General features: G+C 36.3%; 1 long non-coding RNA gene across 1 annotated transcript; it reads left to right on the top strand.

The window, feature by feature from the left end:
- Positions 1 to 1922: 1922 nt before the first annotated feature.
- On the top strand, positions 1923 to 9762 carry LOC129437239 (uncharacterized). Its single transcript, XR_012372803.1, has 3 exons — positions 1923 to 2415; positions 5486 to 5599; positions 9709 to 9762. It is a non-coding gene; the product is annotated as an uncharacterized lncRNA (long non-coding RNA).
- The last annotated feature ends 1897 nt before the right edge of the window (positions 9763 to 11659 follow it).

Here is an 11659-nt window from a genome sequence, read left to right as displayed (position 1 = left end):
TTGTGTATCGGGTTACATATATTAAATGATATCATGAGTTTATTGAATTGAGATGTAATCATGTGACTATTTTGAATGATGCACCTATCATGTGATTTGTTTTTCTACATTGTGATTGGACATTTGTCCATTTATATTTGATGATGTTTGTAACAATTGCAGTTGCCTGATGAAGATCAGTTGATCGAAATGTTGCAACGCAACTTTCATTAAATAAATTTTTTTCAGCAAGCAGATAGTGTGCGGGAATTGTTCTTTGTATATTTTGAGACTTTTTGTCGTCTTATCCTACGCACCTACCTATTGACTTCAGGTGTGCGACGCTAATTTGTATAACCAAAAACTAAAATTAGGAAAACGTTTTGGGAACCAAAAATTGTTAGCTGGAAAAACCTCAATTCAATTAAATTTAATTCAATTTTATTTATATAGCGCTATTCACAATTTGGTAATTGTATCAAAGCAGCTTTACATTAATAGAAGCAGTGAAAAGCACAGAAAATCGACAGATAGCACAACATAATACACGATAGCACAAGCAACTAAATTTGCTGCGGCTATAAATCAACATTAAAGCGAACGTATTACTAATGTAACGTATAGAAGTTAAGCCCAAGAAGGCTGCCTCCCCGGGTTGAAAAACCCCCTAGGAGAAAAAAAACCCTTTTTAACCGGGGAAGTAAAAAAAAGTCCTAGGAGGGAAAAACCCTTGGGAGATAAATATATATATATATATATATATATATATACATTGAAACGGAGATTAAACGGAGATTAAGCGGGTTCTGCCGGTGATCATTGGTCAGGCATCAGCTGGGCATCACGTTGAAGAACAGCCAGTAGATCAGAGGTGTGCCGACTTTCACATTTACCGGAACTGGATCTGTTTGTCTCATTGTCCTCATTGTCCTCCCTGACGAGACAGGGAGAGAGAAAAAAATCTTATTAGCGTAGGGGCCATTCACATGTAAAGCAAGTGTCACACAGAAGAACAGCCAGTAGATCAGAGGTGTGCCGACTTTCACATTTACCGGAACTGGATCTGTTTGTCTCATTGTCCTCATTGTCCTCCCTGACGAGACAGGGAGAGAGAAAAAAATCTTATTAGCGTAGGGGCCATTCACATGTAAAGCAAGTGTCACACAGTGATGTGGTTTAAGTCAGCTCGTTTCCGGACAGGCTAACTATTGCTGGTTAAGTGTATTACATATAGTTTATGTTTTTAGAAAATTTGTGGGCCCAGGGCGAGTCTATGTATGGGGCCCCCCATATGATCTTTAAAACAGAAATTCGTTTGACTAAGGCCAGAGGCCCCACTGCCGTCGTTAATACTAACGTACAAACGGTTCTGTATGACATACTATTCTCAAGATCATGGGAAAAAGTCAAAATCGCAACCCGACCATATGTGGAAATTAAGACTCAACCGACAACTAATTCAATGTTTCAACATATTACTAAAGAGTATTAATGACATTTACCATGCTTTTGAGTGTTGACGAAAATAAGGTTTTAATTTATTTATTTATTAGCTTGTACAAGCTAGCTATTGTGAGATAAGTACCATTACTAAAACAAATTATGTGAATTAGTGATGTCCAGTTTGTGAACGAATCGTTCTTTTGAACTGGTTCTTTTCAGTGAACGACTTGAATCAGTACACCTAATCGGACTGAATCGTTTAAAAAGTTTGTGTCTCGAGAGGGCAATGATCCACAAGTTACTCACTTTCAGATGTGCTCGACAGTCATTCCATCTTATTTGATCAAATGTGCCTATTTTATTTTCTCCTAAACACTGCCATGGTTAATAATTATTAATGTTCTTGTAACTTGTAAATCATTTTAAATTATTGTTTTTTTACATTTAAAATTATACTAGATGTAGCTGAAAGCACTATACACATTTAACGTGTGTGTGTGTGTGTGTGTGTGTGTGTGTGTGTGTGTGTGTGTGTGTGTGTAGGCATATGTGGTTTATGAGACCAATTTTCAGGTTTACATACCAGCATTACAAGACCATTCGGTTTATGAGACCATTTTGTGTGGTCTCGTAATTCTGGAAATTTGAATTGTTATAATTAATGACTAATAATAATTCTAAAAATTATTAATGCTTGTATGTTTACTATATTAATACTTTTATTAAGTATTGTCGCTATTTTACTGTTATGACACTCCCTACCTTTTTTATGACGTTTATAAACATGGTCCTCTTAAACCATGATGTGTCTGTGTGAACTCGGAACAGTGCCCCTGTAGGTGGGAATTGGTATTGCGTGGTATACACATTCGCGCCATATTACACACATATTCGCGCCAGATTACACACAAATTCGCGCCAAGTGCCATTGACGGAACAGTCAAGGAGATTTGCAGCAGAACAAACGCAGCAGCTGGATCTGTGGGGATAAAAGTAAGTAATATCTTTTATTTTTTACAAATAGTTGAAACTCGTAGTTAGTTTCAATTGTCAAATGTTCATTTGATGTTATTTAATAACTTAAAACTCTAGCAATGGCGTGTAGCACTGTAACGTTAATGTATAATAAGCTCTCAGACGCAAAGATGATGTAGATCTCAACTAATGTGGTAAATTAATCATTAAGAAATACAATTTGAATGAAATACAGTATATCGTTGTAAAATAAAGTGGCCTTGGGCACAGCAGACTGTCACGGGGCCTAAAAAAAACAATGCTGCGATATATTTTTTTATTTGATAATTTAACAAACTCCTAATAATACAGTAGTTTGACATCTGAGTAAGCACAATTTTCTCTAATGTCGCAGTTCACGCGGTTTGAGCGAAGCTGGCTGAGGTGAACTCTACACGGGGCAATTGTCTCTCGCTCCCCTGGGCACGGAGCGTGCGATTTTCTCACCATGTCACGATTTCTGTATTTGATTTGAGACCTCGATTAAAAAAACATTGATTGCATGATTTTGCCCGTGGCAGTAACCATAAAACATGGCGAATATGGCGAATTTCAAGGATGAGAAAACATTAAGCATTATGAGACGGTTTTCCAAGGCTGCATTATATGTTAAAACCATGAAACGATTAGTCTACAACGCCGACAATAATTAAAATTGTCGACACATATCTTTGTTGTCGAGTGGTCGTTTTCATCTCATTTAGACTTAAACAAATATAAATGCATGTAATATCGTGATTTGATCGCTACGACGCTGTAGCGCTAGAGTGTAATGCAGCCCTAACAAATCTGCGATAGAAGAAGATGGATGAAAAAACACAGTGCAGGTTATGGCGAAGTGCAAATGAAAGTTTTACAACACTTAAAAACCAAGAATGCTGTCGTGTGTAATACATAAAAGACAGATATTGCCTTTCACGGGAGCACATGGTGCATGTTGGAGCACTTAGGTGGGAGGTAATACCCTAAATCTCTTTATTAGATAAATGAGAATGCAGTACTACCTATAATAATAATAACATTAATAATATAATGGTTACACTTTATAATAAGGGTCCATGAATCATAATGAACTTATTTTTACTTCAGCCTGAACTAATGCTGAGTAATGCATGTACTAATTATAAATTAATAAGGATTCGTCATTAAGTACAACATAACATGTTTTTTAGTTGTTAGTTAATGAATTAATAAACAATGAATTTATGTGTTGAGTTATGTTATAGTTAATGATGACTCATTATTAGTTTATAACTAGTACATGCTCAGCATTACTTCATATTTCAGTGAGAATTCATTTACATCAGTTCATGATTCATGGATCCTTATTATAAAATGTTACCAATATAATTACAGTAATGTGATGATTTATTTTCCAAAGATTAAAGCCTTTATCGAGCCTAGGAGTTTGGATAGTGATAATAAATAGTGTTATTGTAGTAACTCTTTTAGATACTATAGTCTGTTTTAGAAAATAGGTTCTTAATACTGCTGACAAGAGATGTTTGGGTTAAAAAATATTTTGTCTGTAATGCTGCTCAGTTTTTGTTTATTTTAATTTTTAAATATATTTAAACAATGCTTAGAAAGCATTTGTGTATAATTTGATCTAGACAGAAATCTGAAAACTTGAGAGAATGACCTGCCCAAAATTCATTAAAACAACTATTTCATATGCTGAAGTGATTTTCTTTTTCATTTATTATTAGTAAGAATATGTAAAACGTAACTTTAACTGATTAAAAAAGCTGAATAATAGTTCAAAACGCACTGATTAGTCATCAAAATAATCGATGATCAGTTGATGGTCTAATAATCGATAGATTATTCGATTATCAAAATAATAGTTTATTGCAGCCCTAATTAAAAATTATAATAATGCATAATGCTATTGTGAATTCACAAACACTGATTCATAGGGGTGTGACGGTTATTATATAACCGTGAGACCGACGGTTATAGTTGAACACCGTCATTAAAACTCTATAACCGACAAAACCGTGTTATTAAAATATTAAATATATATACCTTTCAAATCATCTCTTCCTTCTATTTAAATAAACAATAAATAATTATTCAAATAAACATGAACGACCATAATATGTTTTAACCGCAGAAAGGCTCCGCCCGCTTTTCAAGTTCAAATCCTCCCATGTTAATCTACTAACTCTCCTGAAAGCACATTCACTGCTAGTTGTCTTGCTGTTAATTGTAAATAAACGTAGAACAAGTAGCTAATCAGTGTTTAGTTTATTCAAATGCTGGTTTCACATCGCAAGCATGAGCACTGAGCAGCGCGTATGCGGAGAACGTTTGCCGCGCGTGGCCATTGTGCTTTTACACCGGCTGCGTTTGCAGCGCATACTGCGCAGTTAATAACAGTATAACAATCTCAAGTTCACATTACTTTATTTTACATGCATTTATGAGCAAAACCTCTTCAAGACGCTTTTTAATCCACATTGTTTTCGTGCTGTTCTGGTCCGTGTAATGACAGATATAGACACAATAATAGACATTAAAAGCCCATGGCACAAATCTGTTTCTCTGAAGATTATTAAGATAATGATAGATAGAGGATTCATTTATGCTGGGCAGAGAGTGACAGCGCAGTCTTCTGGCAACAGTGTTTTTTAAATATTTAATTGCTTTCTGTTAAATTTCATTACTGTTTAAAACACACTTGGCATGACATTCATGATTTTATGGTAAAATGACACTTTCGCGTCAATCCACGAGCATTTAAACAAGCAAACCCCCCCCCCCCCAGACGGTTATGTGACGAACCGTCACATTTGACTCGCGTCATAACCGTCATCACCCAATTCTGAAACCGGCACAGCCCTACTGATTCAACTAAATAAATATATGCAGTGTCAATTTCAGTTAGAATAACGTATAGCTAATGATGAAATCTTTTATATTAGTAACTATGAATATGAAAAAGCAGCCATTTTGAAACAAAGCATTACCAAATTCTCTCAACTTAAGCACTTATTAATATTATACTGTTTATCTGTAAAGATTTACTTGACATGATATTTTGTAGTGATTCGGAGTCATCGGAGAAGAGGACCAAATCCTCTGAAAGATGCAGAAATCCATGAACAAAAGGGCAAGGACAAAGACAACATAACCAGAAAATATATTAATCCCATCAAAGGTAAGTTTTTCTTTGTGTGTGTGTTGGCCATAAATAGGGCTGTGCAAAAATATCGATACAGCTAACTATCGTGATGTCTCAGAAGTTAGAGGGAGTGAGAAAATGGCAGAAAATTTAAAAATACCTGCAGCTTTCAAAGAGCTGTTCAGCTTGAAAAAGTATTGCAATGTATCGCAACATGCAACGTATTGTATTGTATCGTGATACGTATCGTATGCCATATACGGCCATTCAGCCAATGTCTCAGAAGTTAGGGAGTGAGAAAATGGCAGAAAATTTAAAAATACCTGCAGCTTTCAAAGAGCTGTTCAGCTTGAAAAAGTATTGCAATGTATCGCAACATGCAACGTATTGTATTGTATCGTGATACGTATCGTATCATGACCCATGTACAGTGTTGTATAAAGTACTAGAAAGCAGTACTTGAGTAAAAGTACAAGTATTGTACTAGAAAAAGACTTTGGTAGAAGTGAAAGTTGACTTTTAAAATATTACTTAAGTAAAAGTCTTAAAGTATCTGATATAAACTGTACTTAAGTATCAAAAGTAATTTTCTGATATTTAATGTACTTAAGTATTTGAAGTAAAAGTAAAAAGTTTTTTTTTTTAAACCAAGCAGTTAGAACTTTGATTGTGAACTTTATTGTGGCTTTCTTATGGTAAAGCATATTCAGGGTTCCCATTATCTTCTTAATCTCAATCATCAAATAAAAATCTGTCTTTTTTTCAGCACTTTTTAGGCACAATTCTCTTAAGTTCAAAGAGCAAACAGCATATTTTTAGAGCTGACATCAAATAAAAAAGCAGAAATTTCACTTTTGTATGAACTTAAGGTAAAAATGAAAAATACATTATAACTTATTTCTTTCAAAACATGAGCATATTTTTGAAAAAAGTGGAGTATCCCTTTAAGTTAGCTGCTCTACTAAGAAAAAAATGCCAACTCGTTGTGTGGCAATGAAAGCACTGTGACTTTGATACAATGCAAGCGTACATTCACAATGTATAACATTAGCACAACATTATCCTATAACCACTGAGTTTTAAGTTAATTAACATAAAAGGAAATCTCAAGTTTGACAAAACGTATGATGCTTTTAAAGACGTGAATATAGTCCTTAACACTTTCTTTCTAACCTGCCACTGATTAACATGTTTTTAACAAATATTTCTCAATCTAACATTAGCCTACCGGAGGGAATATTTGGCTGGCAGTTATGCTATAATGTTACCATAAACAGTTAACGTTAAGCGTGTTTCAGTTGAGAGTTCTCTGTGAATTAAATAAATCCATGGGAAATCAGCGGTGTAATGTTAACGTTTATTAAACATGTGCGCCTGGCCATCACATTAGACAGATAATTATCTAATACGGCTTATGATTACTAATGTTTAATCACATTGACATTGTGGCTTTACTTAATAACTATTATTTTAACGTACCTTGATGTGATTCTTCAGGTTGGACGGGGAGTTTTTAAATGACAAAATGTAAGTGATTTTCGCTAGGCATAAGAGGCACTTTATTCGGTAATCGGGAATCTTTAATTCCAATGTACAAAAACATTTCTTACAAATACGGCCACGGATGTATAACGTTAGCTTTCTCACCCTGTTCATCGTCGGGGTGGTCGTTTACTAGGGATGCTCCGATCGATCGGCCGCAGATCGGTATCGGCCGATAATGGCATTAAATGACTCGATTGGTCCTCGTTAAATTTGCCGATCTCGTGAACCGATCTTTCTGTTTACTTTTGTCTGTCATGATATGGCTCCTCAATGCGGCTGCACGTAGAGACCATTTTTACGCAGTGAGAGCATTTTTATAACCCGTGGCTGATGAGCGACGTGTAGATTTGCATTTCTCTCTTTGCCTTTACAGAGATATGTGTATTTTCTATGAGGACGCGGTCCGGTCCTAACATCGCGACCCGTCTTCACATCCCCATCAAACAGCGTATACAACACATATCTATCGCAGACAATTGCATCCTCATGTCAAAAGTTTATTATTTGCATGTGTTTTAAAGTTTTGAGCGTTTAAACTTTAATTTTCCTCACAGCTGCTCTCGTCTGCATACACCCGCCGCGCGCACACACAGCAGCCTGTCATCAGTGCACGTGAACAGAGCGATCTCTGTCAAGTCTTAAAGCTACAGTAACCTAATTCATCTCTCAATAAAATCACTTTCTGCTCTTCACTAAAGAACTGTTGTACTTCATACGAATGCGTGTATATTTAATTCATACAGTAAAGACTTAACTGTTTTATTTTCATTAGTTTTTACAGACATAAGCCTTTTTAAAGGCATATTAAATTTATCTTTGCAGAAGAAATATTTGTTGTGCTAATTTATTTGATTCTCTATGTAAGGACTAATTGACGACGGGCCATTGAATTATAAGAAAATAATGCACACCAAGGTGGTAATGCGGCACGACGCGAAGCGGAGTGCCGTTACACCGCAGGTGTGCATTATTTTCAAATAATTCAAAGGACCGGAGTCAATTATTCCGCTTATACCACGGTTACCACAAACATTGCTCTGGTGCCTATTTTTAAGACATTTGAAAAGTTAGGTGTGCGGTTTACAGAAAAATAATCAACACCCATAGAACACTTCTCAGCCAATCAGAATGCAGCATTCAACAGACCCGTGGTATAATAAAACAATAATATACCTAATTACTGCAAGTAATATAACAAAGACAACATCTGTGGTTTTACTTTATCTAGAAATTTTTTTAAAAGTTACAATCATCAAAGAGCTTGCATATCAGCTTGAAAAATCGGTATCGGCATTGGTATCGGCCGATCACGAAGACAACAAATCGGTGATCGGTATCGGCCTGCAAAAATCCTGATCGGAGCATCCCTATCGTTTACGATAACGGGAGGTCCTCCAGTAGGTGCTTTCGTTGCACTTACAGTTGTGCTTCCTCATCCTTTGGCAACACTACGCTAAAAAAGAGTGTGCGTGAAATAGAGTGTGCGGAGCGTGCGTAAATCAATCTAGAAGCACTGATACGCCAAAACCTCCCTTATTGAGTGTGCGGAGCATGCGTAAATCAATCTAGAAGCACTGATTCGCTAAAACCTCCTTTATTGAGGTCGCACACATTTGTTCTGATTTTATTTTGTAGTAACGAGTAACGAATATGCTTAGTGAAAATATATCGGAGTAAAAGTATACATTTTATCTAGAAAATGTAGTGGAGTAAAAGTGAAAGTAGACATAAATTTAAATAGCGAAGTAAAGTACAGATACGTGAAATTTCTACTTAAGTACAGTAACGAAGTATTTTTACTTTGTTACATTACAACACTGCCCATGTATCATGATACGTATTGTATCGGGAGGCCCTTGCCAATACCCAGCCCTACCCATAAATCTCTCTTACTTCGTTGAGTACTGCTGAGTCAAGTACAATAGTCACATGTGTCCTCATAAACCATGAGTAAACACACACAAGTGTTTTAAAGTTAAAGTCTACCGCTGAGTCACGTACAATAGTCACATGTGTCCTCATAAACCATGAGTAAACAAACACAAGTGTTGTAAAGTTATAGTCTACTGCTGAGTCACGTACAATAGTCACATGTGTCCTCATAAATCATGAGTAAACACACACAAGTGTTGTAAAGTTATAGTCTACTGCTGAGTCACGTACAATAGTCACATGTGTCCTCATAAACCATGAGTAAACACACACAAGTCTTGTAAAGTTATAGTCTACTGCTGAGTCACATCCAATAGTCACATGTGTCCTCATAAACCATGAGTAAACACACACAAGTGTTGTAAAGTTACAGTCTACCGCTGAGTCGCATACAATAGTCACATGTGTCCTCATAAACCATGAGAAAACACACACAAGTGTTGTAAAGTTATAGTCTACTGCTGAGTCACATCCAATAGTCACATGTGTCCTCATAAACCATGAGTAAACACACACAAGTGTTGTAAAGTTACAGTCTACCGCTGAGTCGCATACAATAGTCACATGTGTCCTCATAAACCATGAGTAAACACACACAAATGTTGTAAAGTTGTAGTCTACCGCTAAGTCAAATTATAGCTCATTTCTGTTTTTTTTCTGTCTTCCAGCTCGTCCATGAGCCTGTCGTTTCAGGAAGTGAAGTCACATCTCCTAAAGAGGTTTGTTAATAATTTTGTCAAATTTGTGTCACACGTGTTATAATTTGATCTGAAGTGAAATTGTAATTCCTACTAAATGTGATTCCGCAGTTAACATGTTAAAACACCTGTGTGTTAACAGTATACGGAAAGGCTTGTGTCCTCATAAACCTTGAGTAAACACACACGTACAATAGTCACATGTGTCCTCATAAACCATGAGTTAACACACACAAGTGTTGTAAACGTATAGTCTACCGCTGAGTCAAGTACAATAGTCACATGTGTCCTCATAAACCATGATTACACACACACAAGTGTTGTAAACTTATAGTCTACCGCTGAGTCAAGTACAATAGTCACATGTGTCCTCATAAACCATGATTACACACACACAAGTGTTGTAAACTTATAGTCTACCGCTGAGTCAAGTACAATAGTCACATGTGTCCTCATAAACCATGAGTAAACACACACAAGTCTTGTAAAGTTACAGTCTACTGCTGAGTCACGTACAATAGTCACATGTGTCCTCATAAACCATGAGTAAACACACACAAGTGTTTTAAAGTTATAGTCTACCGCTGAGTCACGTACAATAGTCACATGTGTCCTCATAAACCATGAGTAAACACACACAAGTGTTGTAAAGTTATAGTCTACCGCTGAGTCAAGTACAATAGTCACATGTGTCCTCATAAACCATGAGTAAACACACACAAGTCTTGTAAAGTTACAGTCTACTGCTGAGTCACGTACAATAGTCACATGTGTCCTCATAAACCATGAGTAAACACACACAAGTGTTGTAAAGTTATAGTCTACCGCTGAGTCAAGTACAATAGTCACATGTGTCCTCATAAACCATGAGTAAACACACACAAGTGTTGTAAAGTTATAGTCTACCGCTGAGTCAAGTACAATAGTCACATGTGTCCTCATAAACCATGAGTAAACACACACAAGTGTTGTAAAGTTATAGTCTACCGCTGAGTCAAGTACAATAGTCACATGTGTCCTCATAAACCATGAGTAAACACACACAAGTGTTGTAAAGTTATAGTCTACCGCTGAGTCACGTACAATAGTCACATGTGTCCTCATAAACCATGAGTAAACACACACAAGTCTTGTAAAGTTATAGTCTACTGCTGAGTCACATCCAATAGTCACATGTGTCCTCATAAACCATGAGTAAACACACACAAGTGTTGTAAAGTTACAGTCTACCGCTGAGTCGCATACAATAGTCACATGTGTCCTCATAAACCATGAGTAAACACACACAAGTCTTGTAAAGTTACAGTCTACTGCTGAGTCACGTACAATAGTCACATGTGTCCTCATAAACCATGAGTAAACACACACAAGTGTTTTAAAGTTATAGTCTACCGCTGAGTCACGTACAATAGTCACATGTGTCCTCATAAACCATGAGTAAACACACACAAGTGTTTTAAAGTTATAGTCTACCGCTGAGTCACGTACAATAGTCACATGTGTCCTCATAAACCATGAGTAAACACACACAAGTCTTGTAAAGTTATAGTCTACTGCTGAGTCACATCCAATAGTCACATGTGTCCTCATAAACCATGAGTAAACACACACAAGTCTTGTAAAGTTACAGTCTACTGCTGAGTCGCATACAATAGTCACATGTGTCCTCATAAACCATGAGTAAACACACACAAGTGTTTTAAAGTTAAAGTCTACTGCTGAGTCACGTACAATAGTCACATGTGTCCTCATAAACCATGAGTAAACACACACAAGTGTTTTAAAGTTATAGTCTACCGCTGAGTCACGTACAATAGTCACATGTGTCCTCATAAACCATGAGTAAACACACACAAGTGTTGTAAAGTTATAGTCTACCGCTGAGTCACGTACAATAGTCACATGTGTCCTCATAAACCAT

Source organism: Misgurnus anguillicaudatus, chromosome 13 (genome assembly GCF_027580225.2).
Source record: "Misgurnus anguillicaudatus chromosome 13, ASM2758022v2, whole genome shotgun sequence".
Classification (NCBI taxonomy): domain Eukaryota; kingdom Metazoa; phylum Chordata; class Actinopteri; order Cypriniformes; family Cobitidae; genus Misgurnus; species Misgurnus anguillicaudatus.
Note: the sequence above shows the minus strand (reverse complement) of the source record. Positions and strands in the feature narration are given on the sequence as shown.